This window comes from Myotis yumanensis, unplaced genomic scaffold (genome assembly GCF_028538775.1).
Source record: "Myotis yumanensis isolate MYYU_CA2020_CCGP unplaced genomic scaffold, mMyoYum1.0.hap1 SCAF_1, whole genome shotgun sequence".
In the NCBI taxonomy this organism is placed as follows: Eukaryota; Metazoa; Chordata; class Mammalia; order Chiroptera; family Vespertilionidae; genus Myotis; species Myotis yumanensis.
The window spans coordinates 52,388,823-52,414,572 of NW_027223752.1; the positions used below are offsets into that span (position 1 = coordinate 52,388,823).

At 39.3% G+C, this 25,750-nt stretch overlaps 1 protein-coding gene across 11 annotated transcripts in view; it reads left to right on the plus strand.

Annotated features, from left to right (window-relative positions):
- Positions 1-712: 712 nt before the first annotated feature.
- The window catches only part of HERC1 (HECT and RLD domain containing E3 ubiquitin protein ligase family member 1), a 190,046-nt gene continuing 165,008 nt past the window's right edge, over positions 713-25,750 (plus strand). For all 11 annotated transcript variants that reach the window (XM_070421306.1, XM_070421324.1, XM_070421311.1 and 8 more), the window contains exon 1: positions 713-820. The gene's annotated coding sequence lies outside the window, so the exon portion shown is untranslated. The remainder of the gene's footprint in view (positions 821-25,750) is intronic.

A 25,750-nucleotide genomic window follows, 5' to 3' on the forward strand; every position in this document is an offset into this window, starting at 1 on the left:
CCTCACATGACATCATTGTGGAGTTCGGGGTTATGGTGAAGGATGTTAAGTCCACCAAAGAAAATGTACCCCGTGTTCCTCAGCACTAAAGAACACCGAGGGTCGGAAGCCCCAGCATTTGCAGGATTCTGGCAGTCCGGCCGCGCAAAGACATGAATAATATTAGTAGGTCAAGTGAAATACGTGCCTGGGATTGAACTTGACCGGGCAAAGGTCTAGCTAGGGTGTGATGGGAGATAAGAAGCGCAGAGCGCCGGGTGCGCGTCCGAGATAAAGGGGTGCGGCCGGCGGGCGCTGCAGCCAGCTTCTCTTCGCGGGGTTCCGTCCCGCAGCACCAGGAGGCCCCCGGGAGTGAAGACGGGCGCGCCGCCTGGCTCCCCACTCCTCCCCGCCCTTTGTGAAACGCCCCCATTGTGCTTCATTGGCGGAGTCCGGTCCACTCCGCGAGGGCTGAAAGGTGAGGGACCGCGCGGTACTTGAGTCTCCAAAAACCCCCGGTTTCCCTCACCCCAATGAAATCCTCTTCCCTTTCTCCTTCCTCCTGCAACTTCCTCGGGCCCTCCTCCCGGGTCCCTCTCGCCTCCCGCGCTCGGCCTGGGGGGCGGGGCGAGGGCGCCGGGCTGCGCGAGAGTTCCGCCTAAATCCCGCGAGACTCGCCTGCGGCTGCTGCTGCCGCCGCCGCCGCCTCTTACGTCTTTCCCTTTGACAAGTCGCCGCTGCTGCAGCAAAAATAAAGGACGCGGCCACCGCCACCGCCGCTGAGCGGGGCCCGGGTCACAGGGACCGCGTCTCACCCCCGCCAGCTCCGGAGCCGCGTATGGTAACGCCTCCTCTTCTGTCTTCCTGGCCGCCTTTGCTTGCGCCCCGCCGGCTGGGCTAAGGCCGGCCGGAGCCGTTCCGGGGCCGCTGCCGAGCGGGGCGCCGGGGTCCCGGGTGGGCGGCCGTCGAAGGCCTGAGGGAGCCCTGCCGGCGCGGTGAGGCCCCCTGGCCCCGGGGGCTTCTCGCGGCCCGGATCCCTACCAAGTCACGTTAGAAGCCGAGCCGCTCGCCCGAGAGGGCGGAGGGACCCGCCCCTCCGGCGGCTGCCTGTACGTGTCCCTCAACCCTCCGGGGTCGCCTCTCTGACCTTTTCCTTCACCCCTTTATCCGCTAACGAGCGCCCCTCCCCTGACTGGGGCCAGGCGGGCCGGGCGCGGCGGTCGACTCCTTTTCCCAGCTCCGAGGAGAGCTGCGCCCCCGGTGTCCCTCTCGCCGGCCACCTTTTGAGGGGTGGAGGTGGAGGTTGGGGCGAGGTGTCTTTCTCACTTCCTCTGCTTTTGGGTGGGGGCAGCTCATCATCTGGTAAACCGTTTTCCAAATCTCCCGCCCCGGTTAAAATAATTGAGAGCCTCTGCTAGCAGGAGGGGAGACGAGATGCATTGTGTAGTCTCTGGAGTGAGACGAGGAGGAGGATGACAGGAGCTGCCCCAGAGAATATGGTGATGGGTGGCGTGTTCATGGGAGACAGGAGGAAGACAGGAGCGTGTAGGTACCGCATTTCCCAGGAGGTTATGTAAAAGGCGTGTTTTCCATCCCGGAGAGCTGTGAAGCACCGGGGCGTAATTTGCCTTAATTTTGAAATATCTGTAATACTGTGTTAAATATGGATAATCAGAATAGTAGGAATACCAAACCTGAGCAGACTAACGCATCATTGTAATTCCATTTCCAGAGATAACATTTCATGGTTAACATTTTGTTGTATTTCTAACAGACACTTAATTTTTTCCAATAGTACACGTTTCATCCTTGATTGGGGTCTTTCTATATATATATATATATATATATATATATATATATATATATATATATATATATCAGAAATGATTTGTTTTATTTGAGTCACATCTTTGGCCTGCTTGATTAAATCCAGTTACTTGTTCATTAACACCGGTTGTACTCTGTCATCACTCACTCTTCCTTTGGGCATAGTTCTTTAAGTGATTGTTAGCCAAATGGTTTTAAAAATCAAACATTAAAAAAGTATCTGCTTGGATCTCGTACATTATGTGTTTTTGCAGTTGTGCCTGAGGTGGATGGTGAAAAGGAGCAGTGTTTTGGAAAGCAAATAAACTTTAGTTATTCATAGAGGGAAGAAACCTGTTTACCTCGAGGTTTATAAAATTGATTTCCGTTGGTTATTTTTAGGCCAAAATAGTTATGTGACATTGTTTGTTTCATAGTGCTTTTGTGATTGGGATGGGGTGGATGTGTGCCTTTGATTATGTAGGTTTTTCTATAGCATGTGTTTATACAAGCAAAATTGAGTGTTCTAGGTGCCTGCATGCACATGTGTATGACTTCCTTGATTTTATTTATTTTTATTTAAAAAAATGTATTTTTATTGATTACAGAGAGGAAAGGAGAGAGAGAGAGAGAGAGAGAGAGAAACATCAGTGATGAGAGAGAATCATTGATAGGCTGCCTCCTGCACGCTCTCCACTGGGGATAGAATCCGTAACCCAGGCATGTGCCCTGATGGAATGGAACTGTGACTTCCTGGTTCTTAGGTCAACGCTCGACCATTGCTCGACCATTGAGCCACACTGGCACATCCTTGACTATATATACACACACACACACACACACACACACACACACTAGAGGCCCGGTGCATGGATTTGTGCATGGGTGGGGTCCCTCAGGATGGCCTGCAGAGATAGGGCCCCAGCTTGCGCCCCCAGCCTTGTAGCCCCGCAGCCCCGCCCAGCACCCTGCCTTGGCCTGGCACCGCCTTTCACCATCCCTACCCCCCGCCGCTGTGACTGGTTGCAGTCTGTGGGGCAATCGGTCTGCAGGGTGATCGGCGGGGCAGTCAGGCCCCACTTGCACCTGCCTTGACCTGGCGCTGCCCGCTCACCTGCTCCACCATCCCACCACAGTCCCGCTCTTGTCCGGCTCATTGGGGCTGCCAGCACCTCCACTACCGCCTGCCATGTTCCACACCGCCCCCTGGTGGTCAGCGCACGTCATAGAGAGCAGTTGAACGCCTGGTCTAAGGGCCACCCGAGGGGACAGTTTGCATATTAGGCTTTTATTATATAGGATAATTATGTCATTTGAGAAAATAAAGTATTAGGTAGGGCATGATAGGATTAAATGGCAGAATCTAGGGAAATTGGAAATCTAAAGGCTTTTAAAATTAAGATAGATTGTCATCTGTCTGGGGTTGTCATTGGACTAGATTAAATGGCCTATTAAGGCCTCTTGAAATTCTAAACTTTTATGAATTTTGCTTTCCTAAGGTTCTTATCACTTTGTTGCTTAAATTTCTAGTCATACTGTTTGCATATGACACTTCTCATTCAATTGCTGGTCATTTAGGTATTTCACTCTCAATATAGACATCCAGGTGGTGTATGGACGAGAAAGCAAATATAAACAATCACTTAATCTGCTTATTGATATAAATGTGTACTAAAAATCCCATTTGATTAAAGAAATTTAGAAGACTGTGTTGTTTATTGGACTGGATTGGTCAGTAGAGGATGCACATCATAAATAGCCATACAATTTAGTTGTCCCAAGCATTTTTCCCTAAGAAAGATTAAATGGCTCTTTCTTGATATTTGAAACAAAAAAAGAGGACTGGGTACATTGAACAGTTGATTTTTTAAAATTCAGATTTTCAGAACTTAAAATAACAATGACTGCGGTTTGGAGTATGGAGAGACATTTATGTTAGGATAAAAGCAAATTGAGGCCCTAGCCAGTTTGGCTCATTGGATAGAGCGTTGGCTTGCAGACCATAGGGTCCCGGGTTTGATTCCGGTCAAGGGCACATACTTTGGTTGCAGGCTTCTCAGTGGCCCAGGCTGTGGTTGGGATGCGTGCAGGAGGCAACCAGTCAATGTGTTTCTCTTTCCCTCTCTCTTCCACACTCTCTAAAAGATCAATAGAAAAATTTTCTTGGGTGAGAACTAACCAAAAAAAAAAAGCAAATTAACTTGTGAAACAAAATTTGAATTTTATAGTTGAACAACTATATAGTAATAAATAACAAATGCTATAATCTATTGCAGATAATTTTTTAAATGTAAATGTATTTGGTTTAACAGACAAATGAAATGCATTTTTTTTTTTTTTTTTAAATTTGGTGAATGTCAGAATTTGAGTTTTTTTTTTGTTTTTTTTTTTTAATATATTTTATTGATTTTTTACAGAGAGGAAGGGAGAGAGATAGAGAGTTAGAAACATCGATGAGAGAGAAACATCGATCAGCTGCCTCCTGCACATCTCCTACTGGGGATGTGCCCGCAACCCAGGTACATGCCCTTGACCGGAATCGAACCTGGGACCTTTCAGTCCGCAGGCTGACGCTCTATCCACTGAGCCAAACCGGTTTCGGCGAAATGCATTCTTACATGCACATATTACAAGTTATCATGATGTTGAAAACATAAAAAGTTTCTCATGTCATTTAAAAAGAAGTTTGCAAAGCCAGTAAAGTCACAGCAGCTAGCATATATTTTTGATGAAAACATTTATAAGGGAACATAAAGTATGCAATTAACTTTTGCGATGCCAGATCTTATTTTTATGATTTTAGCAGAGAAGGAAGGGTGATGGAAGTGGGAGTTACATTCTTTTCTTTTTTTTTAATATATATTTTTATTGATTTCAGAGAGGAAGGGAGAGGGCTAGAGAGATAGAAACATCAATGATGAGAGAGAATTACCGATTGGCTTCCTCCTGCATACCCCACACTGGGGATCAAGCCCGCAACCTGGGCATATGCCCCGACTGGGAATCGAACCGTGACCTCCTGGTTCATACGTTGACACTCAACCACTGAGCCACACCGGCCGGTCTATTTTTATGATTTTAGTTTGTTTTACTGTCACTTACTGGGCTCTCTAAGTTAATTGGAATATTAAATTCCAGATGAGATCACTGAGCAGGGAAAAAGGAAATTGAATAAGATGATTGGTTGATGGCTTTTATTTATTTTCAGCTGTTTATTTTGAAATGTTAGACTTACAGAAATGTTGCAAAGATAGTACAGTTTCTATATACCTTTCACACATCTAATGTTGACCACTTACGTAACCATAGTACTATGATCAAAATTAGGAAATTAGCATTGGTATACTATTATTAACTAAACTAGAGTTTATTTTTTCCTTTCTTTCATGACCTTGATATGATGAGTATTGGTCAGTTATTTTGTAGTATTCTCATTTTGGGCTTCTCTGATATTTTTCTAATGATTAGATTGAGGTTATGTGTGTTTGCAAGAAAACCACAGAAGTGATCTGTCCTTTTCAGTGTATCATATTAGAGGGTACATGGTGTTGATGTATCTTACTGCTAGTAATACTTTAACCTTGATGACTTTGTTAAGGTGGCCTCTGCTGATTCTCTACTGTAAAGTTACTATTCTTTATACTTTGAGAGATATTGTTTCTTCTCAAACTTTCAGTGATTTTAGCAACTGTTGGTGGATCTTGTCTGCAACAGTTATTACTGTGGCATTTGCCTAATGGTGATTTTATGTTTTTTTCTTAAAAATATATTTCTAATTAATTTCAGAGAGGAAGAGAAAGGGAGAGAGAGATAGAAACATTAATGATGAGAGAGAATTATTATTGATTGGTTGCCTCCTGCACGCCCCACACTGGGGATCGAGTCCGCAACCTGGGCATGTACCCTGACCAGGAATTGAATGTTGACCTCCTAGTTCATAGGTCAGTGCTTGACCATTGAATCACATCACTGGGCCCAGGGTCAGTTTTGTATTTCCCTCATTCCTTTTGCATTTATTATTGGAATTCTCCTGTCAAGAAGAGATGTCCCTTCTTCATTTTATTCAATTATTTATTTATATAAGTATGATCTCGTGGGTAATTATTCTACAGGTTATAATCCAGTAGTAATATTTTATTGCTCACATTGTTTCAGTTTTGGCCACTAGGAACTCTTTCACGTTGGCCTTCACCCTTTTTTGAGCACTGTTTTATATCCTGGCACTACAGACTATTCCATGTTTATTTTGTATCTTTCCTGGAATCAACCACTTCTCTCTCTAAGGAACTTTGCTTCCTTTTATTAGAGAATAGAATTTAAATCAAGATCTGGATGCTAGGTGTGCTCATTGGGGTGTCATTATTCCTAGGCCCTCCGAGGACAGAACTAGCAGATAATATGTTATATACTAAACCATCTATGCATACACACATTTATTTCTACTCCAGTCTAACACCACAAGGTTCATTCCAACTTGTCTCCTATTCTTATAACTTTTTTTCTGAAGTGAGAAGACTGGCTCTCATCTGTAGTATACTAACTTATTTATTCACTTTTAGAATGCACATCAAGTAGTTATGATTGCTAACTCATGCCCTTGTGAGAAACATAGTTGCTAATTAAATGCAGTATTTGTATACAGCTTTTTGGTGTGTGTCTTTGGCCTTACAGTATCTGATTCAAAATACTGTTTTCCAAAGTTACCTAGGTTTGTTTTTTTATTCCCCACTCCTTTTAGTGTGGTTATGTTATTAATCTGTAATGCAATTAAGTTCTTTTCTTACTCTTTTCCATTTTGGGTTTCCCCCAGTCCTGGTTGATTTTCATTATTGGTATATTTACATTGTTATATGAAACATTACTGCTACTAAACATTAGTACATAAAAGGATATACTTAGAGAAGTATTACTCCTTGTTTCTGCTACCCTATTCCCATCCCCTCTTCTCCCTACCTGTTTTCTATGTCCTGTAGTTATTAACCAGTCTCTTAAGTTTCTGGTTTATTCTTCCTCTATTTCTTCTACACAAATGAACAGATTGTGTGTGTTTTCTTATATTTCTTTTTTTTCTCACACAATTTTTAAAATTGAGATACAATTCATATACCATAAAACTCACACTTTTAACGTGTACGATTTAGTGGTTTTTAGTATATTCACAAGGTTGTGCAACCATCACCATTAATTCAAGAACATTTTCATCACCCGCAAGAGAAATCCTTGTATCCATAAGCAGTTAGTTATTTCCCATTCCCCTTTCCCCAGTCCCTGGTAACCACTAATCTACTTTCTTTTCTTATGGAATTGTCTATTGTGGACATTTCATGTAAGTGAAATCATATAATTTGTGGACTTTTGTGCATGGCTTCTTTCACTTAGCATAATTTTTTGAGGTTCATCCATGTTGAAGCATGTATCAGTACTTTATTCCTTTTTATGGCTGACTGATATTCTGTTGTAAGAATATACCACATTTTGTTTCATGCATCAGTTGATGGACATTTGGTTTTTCTTTTTTTTTTTTGCTATTATGAATGATACTTCTGTGAACATTCCTATATAAGATTATGTGTGGACATATGTTTTCAATTTCCTTGTATATATAACTTAAAGTGGAATTGCTGGGTCATGTGGTAATTCTTTAACTTTTTGAGAACTGCCATGCTGTTTTCCTATTCTCTATTTTTTGTATAAAGAGTGACATGTAATACTCTTTTGAACTTTACTTTTATCACTTAATAGTACAGTGTATCCTGGAAATCACTCCAAATCAGTTCATTCTTTTGAAGAAAGATTTAAAAGGTATTCACTTTTTTTCTTTTTACAGCTGTATCCTACTCTACTGTGAGGATGTATCCTAATTTATTTAACTATTCTTCTACTTATGGGCATCTAGGTTTTTTTCCCTGTGTTTTGCAATTATAAGCAACTGGAGGCCTGATGCACAAAAATTTGTGCAAGAGTAGGCCTTCTTTCCCCTGGCTGTCGGCACCGGCTCCCCTCCAGCACCCGGGACTCGGGCTTCCCTCCTCCGGCTGTTGGCAGCACCTGAGACCCAGGCTCCTTCCCTCCGCCGGCCGCCGGCAGGTACCCGGGACCCGGGCCGACTTTCTCTGGCCCCAACTTTGTCAGGAAGGACGTCTGGAATGACATCTGGAAGACATCCGGTCTAATTAGCATATTACCTTTTATTATTATAGATTATAGATGTTGCAATAAATGACCTGTGCAAATGTATTTTTGTATTGTTAGAGGTGTACCTTCAAGATAGATTCATATCAGTGGGATTGCTGGGTCAAAAGTTAAGTGCATATGTAGTTTTGTTAGGTATTGCCAAGTTTTTCTCCAGAAGTATTGTACTAATTTGCATATCTACAAGTAATGTATGAGCGCACTTGTTTTCCCTACAATATGTTTTACCAGAGGTAACTGATTTAAAAAAAATGCTCTGTAGTCTTTTCAGTGACCCATTGTGGGAAGGACTTAATGCCTGCGGTTGGCAGGTCCTTATAGCTCAAAAATGAAATTCGTTGTCCACTAATACTGCACTGATACATGTAGGCTATTATGTGCAGATGAAATCGATTGGAATGCAATTTCTGGTCTAGCCAGAATTGTTCATTTGAAACCTTTTGCATTTAATGGAGGTGCTGCATTGATTCATAATATCCATGCTCAGAAAGAATACTTGAGTTTAACAGAATAACTGAAATTGTAAGGAGAATATTTTTTTCTTTAGAGTATGTATGATATAGTAGTTATTGGTTCACACTGTATGCTAGTTATTTTGAACAGTATACACAAGTTATATTGACACCATGGTATGGGAATTATTTTGACCATTAATGGCCATATCTAGAACCTTTTATGTTTCCATAAGAAAGAAGGCCAATTTTAGGAAGATTAAATGGAGAGTTTAAAGTACTGAATTAGGATACATAGATTTTAGTGGTGCCAATAACTAAAATAACATGAAAAACATCCTTATCTTATAAGGTAACAAGCTCTATCCAGGGAGGCTGGAAATTTAGGTTCTTTCCGAGAAAGGGCACTGTTTAGGTGCTTGGAACACATTAATGAAAAAACAGATTCTTACATTGGAGAACTTGACATTCTGGTTTTCTGATGAACTGATGTTCTGAGGAAAACAGATGCTGAATGTTGATTGTGAGTGGATCCAATAGAGTTCTGGTGTAGTCTTAATTAAAGTGAAATCATCTTCGGTGGTATAAAAATCCAAATAATACTTGGTTTACTGGTTACAAAGAGAAGGCTATGAAACATCACAGGATGGTTACTTATTTTGTCTATCTTTCTTATTTTATTTTTAAAAAATATATTCTTACCAGAGGCACATTGCACAAATTTGTGCACTGGCGGAGTCCCTTGGCCTGGCCTGCGGGATCAGGCTGAAACCAGCCTGGTACACGGATTCATTCAGGGCGTGTCTGGCCCGTCTCGCCCAGTCCTGATTGGGGCCATCTCACCTAGCGATTGGGGTTGATTGGGGCTGGCTGGCTGGGGAAGGACCCTGGGAGGTTGGCCAGCCGGGGAAGGGCCATGGGAGGGCTCCAGGGTGTGTCCGGCCCATTTTGCCCAGTCTCGATCGGCTGGACCCCAGCAGCAAGCTAACATACTAGTCAGAGTGTCTGCCCCCTGGTGGTCAGTGCATGTCATAGTGACTGGTCAAATGGTCGGACACTTAGCATATTAGGCTTTTATTATATAGGATTGATTTCAGAGAGGAAGGGAGAGGGAGAGAGAGAAACATCAATGATGAGAGAGAATCATTGATTGGCTGTCTCCTGCATGCCCCCACTGAAAATTGAGCCCACAGCCTCAGCATGTGCCCCCACCAGGAATTGAACTGTGACCTCCTGGTTCATAGGTCAACGCTCAGCCACTGAGTCATGTCGGCTGGGCTCTTTCTCATTTTATTGTATGTATGTATGTATGTAAGTATGTATTTATTTTTAATATAAATCTTTATTGTTGAAAGTATTACATATGTTCCCCCCCCCTCATTGTCCTCTCTCCTCCCTTCCCCCCAAGTCTTCACTACTCTATTGTCTGTGACTATGGGTTATGCATATATGCATATGAGTTCATTGGTTGATTTCTTCCCCCCTTCACCCTCCCCTGCCTTCCCTCTCTATCTCATTTTAAATGATTCCTAGTCATAGTCAACTTTGTCATCATAGTAATGGAATAATAATAGACATAATATTGTAGGACAGAGTTTTCTCAATTGGCGTTCTATGAGAATACTAAACCCTAATGTTTATTTGGACACTCATTGTATGTAAAAAATTGACTTCTCTCTAGAGCAGCGGTTCTCAACCTGTGGGTTGCAACCCCTTTGGGGGTCGAACGACCCTTTCACAGGGGTCACCTAAGACCATCGGAAAACGCATATATAATTACATATTGTTTTTGTGATTAATCACTATGCTTTAATTATGTTCAATTTGTAACAATGAAATTGGGGGTCACCACAACATGAGGAACTGCGGCATTAGGAAGGTTGAGAACCACTGCTCTAGAGCATCTAGAATGGGACTAGTTATGTGCCATCCTTGGGAGAATTGAGAAAAGGTTCACTCCAGTATTCACATGAAGTTCTGTAGTTCCAATGATGAATACCAGTTCAGAAAGGTCATGGCCACTGTAGTCAGATCTGGTGTTTTTTTTTCTTCCTAACTCTAGCAGAGCGATGTTGGACAAGTCGTAATCTCTTAGCTTCAGTTTCCTGATCTAGAAAATGGGATTAATGATAGTTGCTTCCTATAGGGCTGGTGTGAAGATTAAATAAAAAAGTCTTTCCAATCTACATTTATCCATTTCTTTGGCTTTAAAAACTGTCTGTATATCTTCAGCCTAGACCTGAAGACCCTGCGGTCCAGTGTCATAGTTCATCTGTCTACTTCACATCTCATTTGTCTCTCTGGTAGGCATCTCAAACTAAACTTGCACAACACAGAAGGTGTGATTCCTACCATCATCATTTCCCATGAAACTATTCTTAGTAAACTAAGCCACTAAACTAAACTAAGCCACTAAACTAAGCCATTAAACTAGCCACTCAGGCCAAAAGCCTAGATATCATCTGTAATTCTTCTCTTTGTACCCTATAACCAGCTCATCAGAAAATCCTCTTGGCTCTATCTCTTGAATATATTTTTAATCTGTTCACATATCATTATCTCTACCTTAATATTCTGGCCTAAACCACCTCCTCATCTGTTTAGATCAGTGATGGCGAACCTTTTGAGCTTGGCGTGTCAGCATTTTGAAAAACCCTAACTTAACTCTGGTGCTGTGTCACATATAGAAATTTTTTGATATTTGCAACCATAGTAAAACAAAGATTTATATTTTTGATTTTTATTTTATATATTTAAATGCCATTTAACAAAGAAAAATCAACCAAAAAAATGAGTTCGCATGTCACCTCTGACACGTGTGTCATAGGTTTGCCATCACTGGTTTAGATAATTACGATATTCTCTTAACTGGTTTCCCTTCTTTCTTGCTTGACCTCCCATAGTTTATTATGCACTTCATAGCTAGGATGATCTTTTTAATCAATCAGATAGACCATTCTTCTATTTAATATTTTACAGTGACATCCTCTTACAATTAAAATGGCCAAATTCCTAGCCATGGCCTACAAGTTTCTGCATGATATAGTTAGTTCCTACCTACCTTTCTCTATTCACTACACTTCTGCTCACCGAACTTCCCTATATTTTTTTGATTTTGCTAGGTGCATTCCCAGGGCTTAATATTTGTTTTCACTCTGTTTGGAGTGCTCTTTTCTCAGATTTTTGCACTGCTTGCTTCCTTACATCATTCAGAGGGGTTCTCCGAATCGACCTCTTTAAAGAGATCTTCAACGATCACACTGTAGAAAGCAGTGGTCATCTATCTCTCCTCCTTGTCTCTCTTGCTCTATTTTTTTTTTTTTTTTTTTTTTTTTTTAAATTAAATCTTTATTGTTCAGATTATTACATTTGTTCCTCTTTTTTCCCCCCATAACTCCCCTCCTTCCAGCTCCCACCCCACCCTCCACCCTCACTCCCCACCCACTGTGTTCATCCATAGGTGCATGATTTTTGTCCAGTCACTTCCCGCATCTCCCACACCCCTTTTTCCCCCAAGAATAGTCAGTCTATTCCCTTTCTATGTCCCTGATTCTATTATAATCACCAGTTCATTCTGTACATCAGGTTATTTATTCACTTGATTCTTAGATTCATTTGTTGATAGATGCATGTTTGTTGTTCATAATTTGTATCTTTACCTTTTTCTTCTTCTTCCTCTTCTTAAAGGATACCTTTCAGCATTTCATATAATACTGGTTTGGCGGTGATGAACTCCTTTAGCTTTTCCTTATCTGTGAAGCTCTTTATCTGACCTTCAATTCTGAATGATAGCTTTGCTGGATAAAGTAATCTTGGTTGTAGGTTCTTGGTATTCAGCACTTTGAATATTTCTTGCCATTCCCTTCTGGCCTGCAAAGTTTCTGTTGAGAAATCAGCTGACAGTCGTATGGGTATTCCCTTGTAGGTAATTGAGCCTCTTTCTCTTGCTGCTTTTAAGATTTTCTCTTTGTCTTTTGCTCTTGGCATTTTAATGATGATGTGTCTTGGTGTGGTCCTCTTTGGATTCCTTTTGTTTGGGGTTCTCTGCGCTTCTTGGACCTGTAAGTCCATTTCTTTCACCAGGTGGGGGAAGTTTTCTGCCATTATTTCTTGAAATAGGTTTTCAATATCTTGCTGTCTCTCATCTTCTGGCACTCCAATGACTCTGATATTAGACCGCTTAAAGCTGTCCCAGAGGCTCCTTACACTATCTTCACACTTTCGGATTCTTTTTTCATTTTGCTTTTCCAATTGGGTGTTTTTTGTCGAATCTTTGGTTTGATTATTGTACTCCTCTGGTCTGCTATTGGGTATAATATTCTTTATTTCAGTCCGTGTATGCTTACTTTCTAATTTCTTTATCGTAGCATCGAGGGTCTCATTAGTTTTCGTGAGGCTCTGCACAAATTTATGGCAAGCCCTCAAAATTGCGATTCTTAGCTCCATATCCTCCATTTCTGTCATGTTTTTTTGTCTCCGCATCTTTTATGCTTTCTTGGTGCACCCCCTTGTGGTCTCTGTGCGCAGTCTTGTTCTAGCCAAGCCTTAATTGTTGTAGTTAACACTAGAGGGGTTTGACCACCAGGCCGGCTGGCTGTGGAAATCAGCTGTGTGGAAAACGTCTGCCTTCTGGGGAGGTGCTAATCCAGCCTTTGCCTGAGGCAATCGGCAAATGGCTGTGCGCAGGTTTTGGGCGGGGCGGGCTCAACAGGGCGGGCGGAGGGAGCAGTTATGGCCACGCTCAGTCCCGTTCCCAGAGGCTCTGCTTCTCAGAACCCCGGCAGCCGCTGCAAACCTCGGAGAGAAAGCTGCCCTCAGGTCCCAACTGATGCCGGATAATCCCGCTTCTCCCGTTTGAGTCTGGGTCCCTAGAGACTCGCCCGGATCTGGAGCCCAGAGTCTGAGACTCACTCCCGGCAGAAAACGACAACCGCGCCCTCAGCCACCAGCCCGCTTTGCGCGCGCACCTCGGTACCTTTGTATTTTCCACACTGCGCCGCCTCTGAGCCTCGATTTGCTGTTCTCTTTCCTTCTAGTTGTAGAGTCTCTCTTCAGCCAGCCTTCCTGTGGTTCTGGGTGATGTCCGTTCAGTCTTTTAGTTGTATTTTTGAAATGGTTGTTTGCGGCAGCGGTCTCCGGTGTTTACCTACGCCGCCATCTTGGTCTCTCCTCTTGCTCTATTTTTTATGGCATATATGTGTCCTGAAATTTAGTGACTTATTTGTCTACTTATTTATTATTTGTCTTCCTCACTAGAATGTAAACTCCACGAAAGCAGAAACCTTACATGTCTTGTTCATTCCAGTGCCTAGAAAGATCCTGGCTCATAGTAAGCCAGATGCAGCTCTAGGAAGTTGTCTGTGGAATAAAATTATCTCTACTTTTTTAAGGTTTTAAGTCAGAGGAAAACTATTAAGTCAGTTAAACAACCCAACAGAACTTTGGGTACTCACATGTGAAATGTTAAGTTTTAGAATTTAACATTATCAAGAACACTTAATTATGCATAGGATGTGTTATATGATATGTAAAAAATAAACTTGGAGTTCAGCTCTTGTGCTTATTGCAGAGTTTAAGATACTCCTTGTTTATCGTCTAATTATAATGGTAGTGATGTTGATGTAATAGTAATATTTTCTCTTGCTTTGTCAAGGGAATATTTTCCTCTAAACTCTTGATTTAAAGTCTCTGTTGATTTTGATTTGCGGGGGGGGGGGGGATGCATTGTTTTCCAAGCTCTTTAAAAAAAAAACTTAATAGAGGAGCATTTATAGGAGCCTTTTAAGTTTTACCATGTTTTTAAGACCTTTCCTATTAGTCACTATATCATAAAACTGTTTGGCCATGAGCAATTTTATATGATACAATTCAAGGAAGCAGCTTTGTTGTATTAGAAATATAGGATAACCTAATCTAGAAGTAGGAAGATTAAATTATTTGTGTTGCTATAATTGAAAACCATTTGGGAGCTAGTATCTTTTATGTAAGGTTATCATTGAACTTATACAACCAAGTATCCAGTTATATATAGTATAATGAAATTTTGTCAATTATATGTTTATAGTTTCTGCTTCCTCAAAATTGCTCATTTCTTTGAAAAGAAGGGATTATGGAGAATGATGGAGAGGTTTCTGTAATTTAGTGAAAGTGGTATGGTGGAATAGACAGATGCTCACATAAAGGAATAATAATGGGTAATACTTGTTGAGCATTTACTGTGCACCAGTCAATCAATATTCTAAGCACTTTCATTTGAACTATGTTTAAATCTGGTTGAACTGTCTATTATTTAAACCACGTTTAACTTATTTTGCAGATAAGGAAATTAAAGCACAAGAGAGGTTAAGTAACTTGCCCAAGATCACACAACTAGTAAGTGGTGAAGCCTGGATTAGAATTCAGAAACAAGGGGCGTGTTGGTGGAAATTGTGGGGGGCAGAACATGGAAATGGCCAGCCTCAGTTCAATGGCTTTAGCTGATCTAAAATCCTAGCCAAGTAATGTTATATGAGTAGGATATAGGTGTTCAGAAACTCACAATTACAATTAGAATTTTAGGTGCTGCATGTTGCTTTGACTTCTAAAAGAATGTTTCTAGTTCTGTTCTTCCAAAGAGGGGCAATAGATGTTAGAAGGGAACAATAATTGGTATAAATATTGGACTTTTCTATAGAGAAATAAATATTAGTGAATCTTTATGCTCTGAAATAGGAAGTTTTTCTTGGTAGACCTTGAAACCCAATGGTATTAAGGAGCAAGTTTAGTCTGCCACCTGTCTAAAGTGCAAACAAGTTGTGAAATAATAATGACATACATTTGTATATTGCCTTTCAATTTACAAAGTACTTTGGTAAACATTTTCTCAGTTGATCTTATAATACCTCTGTGAAATAGGCAGGGTAGATATTATACCATTTGACAAACTTCCACAGAGGAGAGAAGTAGCTGCCTACAGAAAGAGCCCTTGAATAACCTGAGTTGCCAGACCCTCTTTTATGAAGATTCTATACATAAACAAAGTTGCTGTTCCTTGAAAACTGCCAGAATGTGAGTTGTAGACGTCTGCATTGTATGGTGTTATGGGCTTAATTTCTTAAGTAAGTGATTGGAAAGGTGCTTAATCTGAAAGTAGAAGATACTTGGCATAATGAATGGGCAAGTATGGCTTGTTATAATTAGCGTGTTTTTAATGTTTGTTAAACTGAAAGCCTGGGCATTTTAAAGAAATACGTATAATTTAGTTTAAAATTATAATTTTAATAGCAACATTGTAATCTTTTTTAAACCAGTATTTTAATTAAAACCTACTAGTTAGGCTCAAGTGATATTGTAGATTAGCATAGAGGTGGGGAGCTTTACTTTTCTGAGGTCAAAAATGAAAGTTTGGTAGCTTCTGAAAAGGCTGATGTAACATATAGCCTTAGTGAAATGTTAATAAAGGTTTACGGTATTTCCTGTTTCCTTTGTTCATTTTGGAGTAGTTTGAATTGCTTTGGTTCATTTAAATTGGTCTGAGGTGTTAAGCAGGACTTTCAAAATTCTTAAAGGTACCTTGTATGAGGGAATGAAGTCAGATGCAAATTCATAGAATAACTTCACTATATAGTATATGCGACTTTATTTTGCAAAAATCTAAGGAATTGCTGAATATTTTGTATTCTTATTATCTCAGTTTTGTGTTACTTTCTTTTGCCATGGTGCTCTTTTGCAACTGCCTCCTTATCACCACCCTTTCTCTTGTGGTCTGCCATCTGTTGGTTTGACTCTTTACTTCAGAGTAGGAAGGCAGGAAAGGGTGTTTGTATACAAGATAAAACTAGTCCTGTTTGGAGCTCAGTGAGCTGGAGTGCTTCTGCAATAAGGCTGCTGCTGATAAATTCCAGAAGTACCATAGGCCCATAGGACTTAGAACAGCGATTTTCAACCCTGTTCACCTCTTGGCACACACAAACTAATTACTAAAATTCTGCAATACACCAAAAAATATATTCTTTGCTGATCTGACAAAAAAAAAAAAGCTATTATTTTGATTCATTCACACTGCACCTGATCTTAGCCAAAAAACCGAGAATTGATTAACTTAATATATCAATATCATGGTTATTATTCCAATTCAATACATTTCAGATAATTACAGATATTACTCATTCATTTTAATGATAGCCTTGAATCTCAGTGTATATTTATAATTTACTTAACCAGTTTCTTATTGGTGGACTTTAGATTCTTTCCCCTTTTTGTTTTTTACCTTATTTTTCTTTTTGCTATTCCAAATAAGGCTGCAAAGAATAGGATATTTTTTAGTTTAAGCATATCTTATTTCTTGATTAAAACTACATTGTAAAAGATTAAAACTGTAAGGTAAAAATGTTGATTGGGCCTAGTCTTGTACCTTCTAAATATCCTTAAAATTCATCTCACAAGCTCAGTACATTATTGCTTTTTTATTTTAGGGCTAAACTCAACTTTTGGGGTGTCTCTTGTGTCTTGATCACTCTGTCTGTCCTCATTATTCCCTTAGTATTATCCATAGCTCCTGTTGGGTAACTTTGTTATGTAATGTTATCATATTGTGTTGTAACTGCTTATATATCCTTGTCTTATTCTGGGTTCTGAATCATTTAGAGCACTGGGCTTTCTATCTAATAGACCTTCCTACTTTGGATCCAAATACTACACATTCTTGTCAAGTTCCTGGTAGAAATAAATATGCATTCCTTTGTTAAAATTAATATACAGGGTAGGGCAAAAGTAGGTTTATAGTTGTTCATTTGGAAAATAATACAATAATTAATAAATAATAATACAAGAATAAACTCTGTGTTTTGTGTACTCAGAACTGTAAACTTACTTTTGCCTCACTCTGTATAGCTACAGAAGACATTTAAAAAAATGTGCAAATAGGACTGACCTTACTTAGTTCATTAATGAATGTGCTAGAATACAACCCTTTGATTTCCCCTTCTTCCCTTCCTTCCTTTCTTTAGAAGAGGTAAAAGGTTACTTTTCTAAAAATTTTATTTTGTTGTTTAATGTATTACTAAATAATAGTACATATGTCTCCTTTTTTCCCCATTGACCTTCCCCCCAGCCTCCCCTTCCCCCTGGCACATTCCCTCAAACCCCCCCTCCCCCCAGTGTCTTGCGTCCATTGGTTATGCTTACATGCATGCATACAAGTCCTTCAGTTGATCTCTTACCTCCCCACCCCCCCCAACCCTCCCCTGCCTTCCTGCTGTAATTTGATAGTCTGTTCCATGCTTCTTTGCCTCTGTATCTATTTTTGTTCATCAGTTTATAATGTTCTTTATCTTCCACAAATGAGTGAAATCATGTATTTATCTTTCACTGACTGGCTTATTTCACTTAGCATAATGCTTTCCAGTTCCATCCATGCTGTTTCAAATGGTAAGAATTCCTTCTTTTTTACAGCACCGTAGTATTCCATTGTGTAGATGTACCACAGTTTTCTAATCCACTCATCTGCTGATGGACACTTAGGCTGTTTCCAAATCTTAGCTATTGTAAATTATGCTGCTATGAACACAGGGGTGCATATATCCTTTCTGATCGGTGTTTCTGATTTCTTGGGATATATTCCTAGAAGTGGTATTACTGGGTCAAATGGCAGTTCCATTTTTAATTTTTTGAGGAAACGCCATACTGTTTTCCACTGTGGTTGCATCAGTCTGCATTCCCACCAGCAGTGAAGAAGGTTACTTTTAAGTCAGTTAGGTATTGGTTCTATTTTGTCTCCCCCAGCCCCATTTCTTTTGATGTCATCAGATAGTCTTAATTTTATTTCTTCCTCCTCAAAATCATATTCACATATTGATATTCTGAGATTTTGTGAGGAGTTAGCTATGGTACCTACTTTCAACATTTTTGCTATTTCTTCACTATTTATTTTAGGAAACCTCATAAGAATGCTTTCTTGAAGTATAAAATGGATATGTCATTGGGTTCAGTGAGGATAAATTTATCAAAAACATTATGATTGCCATGACTTAAGCTTTAGATGCTAGCAAATTAAAGGTTCTAAAGAAAGGGGGAGGAGATTTTTCTCTACAGTGTATGATGAGGACCACTGGCTTCTTTAAGCCTCTAGAAAATCTGCTTTTGTTGAACTCTGTTGTCTGGCTCATCACCAATAGTCAGCTACAAATTAAAGTATCCTGCATGTGCTGACAGTTCTATTTGCATTTGTGCACTAATTGCATCTATTTGTGTAACAGGTTGTTGAACTTGACAAATTGATAACTTGGCTTTACTCTTTTTGTTCCCAGGGATTCTTTTATTATAAAGTGCATTGATGTTCTAAAATCTTATGGTTGGTAGCAGCCATTCTTTGTAATCATATTGAAAATAATAGTTAAAAACATAGTAAATTTGCTTATAGCTAGTTATCAACTTTTTGTACTAGAACATTGTGATGTAACAAGATTTCAATAAGAGTTATTATATTTCTAATGTTATACTAACTTCCTATATTGTCAACAAGAGTTAGTATATTTCTAATGTTATACTAACTTCCATGATGGAATATAAAAGAAGGAACTTAAAATAGTTCAGATTACTTCCCTTTGGGTGTTATATATTGAACAGTTAGAGACCATACAATGCAATACCTCACATTATTTTTACAGTTTCAAAGTACTTTTCTGTAAGAGACATGGAAATTCCAAGATCAGACAGATTGTAGGTTAAGCTTATTAGAACAGGTTTAAGTGGTACATGAAGGAAGTATAGGATTTGCTAGGAAGAGAGGAAGAGGGGGTGGACATTCTAGGGGGCAGTAGAATGAGTAAGGGTGGGAGTGAACATGTCCCAGCTGAAGGGTAGTAAGGATTGGTAGGGATGCCTGCCTTTGAAGAACAGAGGGTGGCTGAGGAAAGAGCATGGGGTAAAGATTTGATTGGTTGGAAGAAACAGTTGCTTGTGAGCCTTGGAAAACAGAGTGAGGAATTTTCAGCTTAGGGAACTATATCACTCAGGGTCCTGGCAGGAAATAAATGAACTAGTTATAGAGGTTTGGGTAGGATTAAGGAAAGCAACAAGGGATTGGAAGTTCCCAGGGCCTAGTGATACCAGGAAGCCTTTCAAGCCAGAGGGGGCAAGAACAAGAACACTGAAGCCTGATGAGAGCTGGAGCAATCAAAGTCAAACCAGTGGAGAGGACCTGTGGCTGTAGAGGGAAGGTTCCAAGGTGAGAAGAGGGAAGTAAGGACCCCAGTTTCTTTTTCTTCTCATCCTCTGATTTCCTGCTGTTGCCTCTTATTGGCTTGACACAGCTGAAGGCCAAGGGAACTTGGGCTAGTGGTCAGCCTTAAAGGGCACAGAGCAGAGCATGGAAGGATAGAGATTAAGTATGGGAAGATTGAGGTTAAACAGAGAATGCCTAGCCCAGAACCCATTTAAAATTATTGTAAATTTGTAAGCAGAGGAATGTTATACTGAAAATGCTCTTTGGTACAGAAGATTTTGAGGGTCTAAAAAAAATTACTTCAGGCAAAATTCTAATTTATAACAAAAAAGGCAGAATGCAATCTATTATCTGATTTATCTTCATACCTCACGGGGGACCTCCACAGCTTCTCAATTTTTAACCACTTCATGTGGGTGTGGGACCTACCTGTTCCTAGTCTCCATCCCTCCTATGTGTCTTCTGTATATCCTTAGTTATAGAACTTCAGTTCAGCTAGACTTCAGGTGGTTCTCAATGATGGTGTTCTATAATTTAGTGATAATTTTGATGTTGTGAGCAGATGTGAATACTGAGTTTACCTGCTGAGCCCTTAATGTACCATTAAAAAAAAATCCTCACCTGAGGATGTTTATTGATTTTTAGAAAGAGAGGAAAAGAGAAAGATGTGAGAGAGAAACATCGATTGCTTGCCTCCCGTACTTGCCTTGACCGGGGATCATGCTCGAAACCTAGGTATGTGCCCTGAGCAGGAATCTAACCTTGAAAGGTTAACATGGGTGGTGTGGGTGGGCAGGCTAAGTAGCCATCTCAGATGGTGATATAAGAAAAATTGAATTTATTTAAGGAAAAGGGTACAAGAGGATGGGATATCAAAGGGAAGGGCTGTACAGCACCGAGCCAAAGAGACATTGCGTAGATGATGGCAGCACCCAGGAGCTGGAGTTTCATTCTTTTTTTAAGTATATTTTTATTGATTTCAGCAAGGAAGGGAGAGGGAGAGAAAGAAACATCAATGACAGAGGGAATCATTGATTGGCTGCCTCCTGCACGCCCCTATTGGGGATCCAGGCTGCAACCCAGTTATGTGCCCTGACTGGGAATCAAACTGTGACTTCCTGGTTCATAGGTTAGTGCTAAACCACTGAGCCATGCTGGCTGGGCTAGAGTTTCATTCATATATGCAGTCATTAGCAGGAAGCTTTTTGTCTCCATTCGGTCTGGGGGCTGAGTTGGTGGGCTTGGAATATGGATGGAATGTAGTTGTGTAATCCGGTGTCATCAGGACAATTTCAATTCCTTATATGGTCTGATTCCTGGTGTCTAGCAAGTTTTTCCTGGCTTTGTCCTGTGGCGGAAAGCTTACAAATGGCCTTTAAGGATTATATTGCCCTATAACCTAACAAACCCGAAACCTTTTTTTTTTTTTAATATATTTTTATTGATTTTCTACAGAGAGGAAGGGAGCGAGATAGAGAGTCAGAAACATCGATGAGAGAGAAACATCGATCAGCTGCCTCCTGCACATCTCCTACTGGGGATGTGCCCGCAACCAAGGCACATGCCCCTGACCGGAATCGAACCCGGGACCCTTCAGTCCGCAGGCCGACGCTCTATCCACTGAGCCAAACCGGTTACGGCCAAACCCGAAACCTTTTGATGTATGGGACAATGCTCCAACCAACTGAGCCACCAGGCCAGGGCCTTAACATGCTTTTTGAAGAATAAAAGTTTTAAATTTTGATGAAGTTCACAGTATCAAATTTTTGAATCCCATTTAAGAAATCTTTGCCTAATACAGTGTTGCTAAGATTTTTTCCTATATTTTTTATAGTTTAACTTTTACATTTGGGTCTGTGAACCAATTTGAGTTGATTTTTGTATATGGTATGAAATTAGGGTTAAGGTTCATTTTTTCCTATATGCATATCTGTCATTCCAGCACCCTTTATTGAGATTATCGTTCCTGCAGTAAACTACCATGGCATCCTAGTTTAAAATCAATTGGCTATATATGTGTTGGGTCTATTTCTTGTATTTCGATTCTGTTCTGTTGATCTCTCTTGATATCAGTTTTGCTTACTCTAGCTTTATAATAAGCCTTAAAGGCAGATACTGGAATTTCTCCAGCTTTGTTCTCTTTCAGAATTGTTTGTTTTTCTCAGTTTTTTGCATGTCTGTCCTGAAAATTTCTGATGAGAACTTTGAAAAGTGTTTTGTTGTTGCTACCTGATTGTGATCATGTAATGTTACCTGGAGATCATGGCTAGGAGAAACAGATTTTATCATAGTACCAGGACTCTAAGAATGAGCTGAATTGGCAATTAATTCCTTAAAACCTTTTAAGTTTAAAAAATTTAGAGTGATATAGAACATGTGACACCACCATGACAGTAATAAGAAGTAGCATGATTTAGTCATTAGGAGGTTGGATGTCAGTTTGCTCTGATTTGAATCCTTACTCTCAGTTACTGGCATTTTGACCTTGGATTAAACTACTTAGCCTCTCTGTGTCTTTTTGTTTCCTTTCCTGGCAAATGGGAATAATAATAGTACCTATTTCATAGAGTTGTTCTGATATTAAGATAACACAGGGAATGTTAACTGCTATTACTGTTCTCTTCACCTAGAGAATGTTAGAAACTTAATAATTCGATAAATTCTCTTATTGGAAGTATTAAGTCTACACCTGTGCTTAAATCCTCCTTCTTTCTTCATTTATTTCAGTTTAGAAAGATAGTGATAGTGCTATTTGGTTTATTTTCCCGTCTTTTGGTAATTTTTCCAGTCCCACTTGTCATTGGTGAACTTGGTACTTTTTATGCAATTAAATTTGGATTTTTGCATTGGACCATGAGTGGAAAAAAGAATAATTGGCCTTTAGTGATAATAACCATACTGTAAATTCAAAACAAAACAAAACAGCTGCAGGTTTTTTTTTTCCTTTGCCAGTATTTAGCTGGTTTATTAGGGTTGTGAGTTGGTGATTCGATTTTGATTCGATTTGATTAGTTTGATTTGATTTTGTCCATAGTTCGTTATTTGCTGAATAAACATGTCTGCTCCCTGTTTTTTTCAACTAGTTCTAATTATTATGTAGCAAAACTTCTTGACCAGTCGCTATGATAAGGACTGACCACCAGGGGGCAGACGCTCCGACTGGTAGGTTAGCTTGCTGCTGGGGTCTGGCCGATCAGGACTGGGTGAGACAGCCCCAGTTGGCCCCAATCACTAGCCAGGCCGAGGGACCCCACCTGTGCATGAATTCATGCATTGGGCTTCTAGTGTATGATAAAGAAAAACAAGACCTCATCACCTTGGGGATAGAGGGAATGTACCTTACCATAATGAAGGCCATATTTGACAAACCTACAGCTAACATCATACTCTGTTAAAATGCTGAAATTTTTTCTTTAAAATCAGAAACTAGACAAGGATGTCCACTTTAACCACATTTATTCAACATAGTATTGGAACTCTTAGCCACAGCAGAGGAGAAAAAGAAATAAAAGGCATCCAAATTGGAAAGAAGTAAAATTGACATTATTTGCAGATGACATGATGCTATATATAGAGAACCCTAAAGAACTGACCATAAAACTGTTAGAACTAATAAATGAATTCAGTAAAGTAGCAGGATATAAAATTAACATTCAGAAACTGGTTGCATTTTTATATAGGAATAATAAACTATCAGAAAGAAAAACAAAGAAAAACAGTCCCAATTATAATTGCATCAAAAAGAATAAAATACTTAGGACTAAATTTAACCAAGGAGGTAAAAAAGACCTGTACTCAGAAAAGTATAAGACATTGAAGAAAGAAATTGCAAATGATACCAATAATTGGAAGACAATACCGGGCTCATGGATAGGAAGAATTAATATAGTTGACATGTTCCTATTACCCAAAGCCACCAACAGATTTACTGCAATCTCTGTCAGAATACCAAAGCAATTTTCACAGAACTAGAACTAATATTCCATAAGTGTATATGTAAACATAAAAGACTCTAATAACCAAAGCAATCTTGAGAAAGAACAGAGTTGGAGATATCATGCTACTGATATCAAACTATAGTAATCAAACGACTGTAGTAATCAAAACAGCATGATACTGGCATAAAAACAGACACATAGGTCAATGGAACAGAATTTGGAGCCCAGAAATAAACCCATGCCTATATAGTCAATTAATATTTGACAAAGGAGGCAAGGACATACAATGAGGTTATAGACAGTTTATTTAATAGCTGATTTTGGGAAACCTAGATGATACATGCAAAAGAATGAAACTGGATCACTTTTTTTGCACCACATACAAGAATAATCTCAAGATGGATTAAAGACTTAAATGTAAGATCCGAAAACTTCTAGAAGAAAACGTAGTTAGTAAACTCTTCCACATTGTTATTAGTAATAGTTTTTTGGATGTGTCTCCCTGACAAAGTAAACAAAAGAAAAACTACACAAATCAGACTACATCAAAGTAAAAAGTTTTGCACAGCAAAGGAAACCATCAGTGTAACAAAAATAAAACCTAATGGGAGAAGATATTTGCCAATGATACATTTGATAAGGTGTTAATATCCAAAGTATATAAGGAACTCATACAACTTAACCAAAAATATAAACAATGCGATTAAAAAGTGGACAGAGGACCTGAATAGACATACAGATAGCCAATAGACATGAAAAGTTGCTCAACATCACTAATCATAAGGGAAGTACATTATGAGATGTCACCTCGCACCTGTCAGAACGGCTTTCATCCATAAATCAACAAACAGCAACTGTTGGTCAGGATGTGGAGAAAGGGAACCTTGGACACTGTTGGTGGCATTGTAAATTGATATAACCACTATGGAAAATAGTATGGAGGTTCCTGAAAAAGTTAGAAGTAGAACTACCATATGACCCAGCAATTCCACTTTGGGTATTTATGTGAAAAAATCCAAAACACTAATTCAAAAAGATGTATGTACCCTTATGTTTATTGCAACTTTATTTACAGTAACCAAGATAAGAAAGTAACCTAAGTGTCCATTGATATGCGAATGGATAAAAGAAGAGGTAGGTGGTACATATGTAAAGTGGAATATTCCTCACCCATAAAAAGGAATTAAATCTTGCCATTTTCAACAACATGGATGGACCTCTAGAGTACTATGCTAATTGGAAATAAGTCAGACAGAGAAAGACAAATAACATGATTTTGCATATATGTGGAATCTAAAAAATAAAATGAACAAACAAAACAGAAACAAACTCATAGATACAGAGAAAAATTGATGGTTGCCAGATGAGAGGGAAGTTGGGGAGATTGATGAAAAATGTGAAGAGATTAAGAAGAAGGATTTGCCAGTTATAAAAATAGTCATGGGAATATAAGGCACAGCATAGGGAATATAATAAATACTATTGTAATAACTATGTAGGGTGTCAGATGGATATGCAACTTATTGGAGGGACCACTTAATAAGTTATAAAAATGTCTAGTCACCATGTGATGTGGTACACCTGAAACTAATATAGTATTGTATGTCTGCTGTAATTGAAAAAGAAAAATTAAATTGTTTCATGGTATTATTAACTAACAGATTTTTATGATAATTTAAAGGATCTGAAATCTAGTAGGTAGGTGCTCAGTAAAGGTTTGTGAATTTTAAATTCAAATCTCCTTTCAAATATTAAAATAATTTACCTTAGAAACTAAATTTATTCATATTTTAGTACCTTTAATCATGTATAGAATGAAACATTTCTTAAAAATTGCATAAGATGCCCAGCTGGTGTGGTTCAGTGGTTGAGCATCGACTCATGTACCAGGAGGTCATGGTCAGGGCACATGCCTAGGTTTTAGGCTTGATGCCCAGCCAATCAATGATTTTCTCTCATTGATATTTCTATCTCTCTCCCTCTCCCTTCCTCTCTCTGAAATCAATAAAATATTTTTAAAAATTGCAATAATATGTGACTGTTGGAAAATGTATTTGTTGTTGAGTGGACTTAAGTGATGATTCCCTTTAGTTGTGGACTAGATTTAGTTTTTTAAAAATAATCCTTCTAAGTTTACTGGTGGTTCAAATGGGCCAACAAATTATCTTCAGATTGATTTT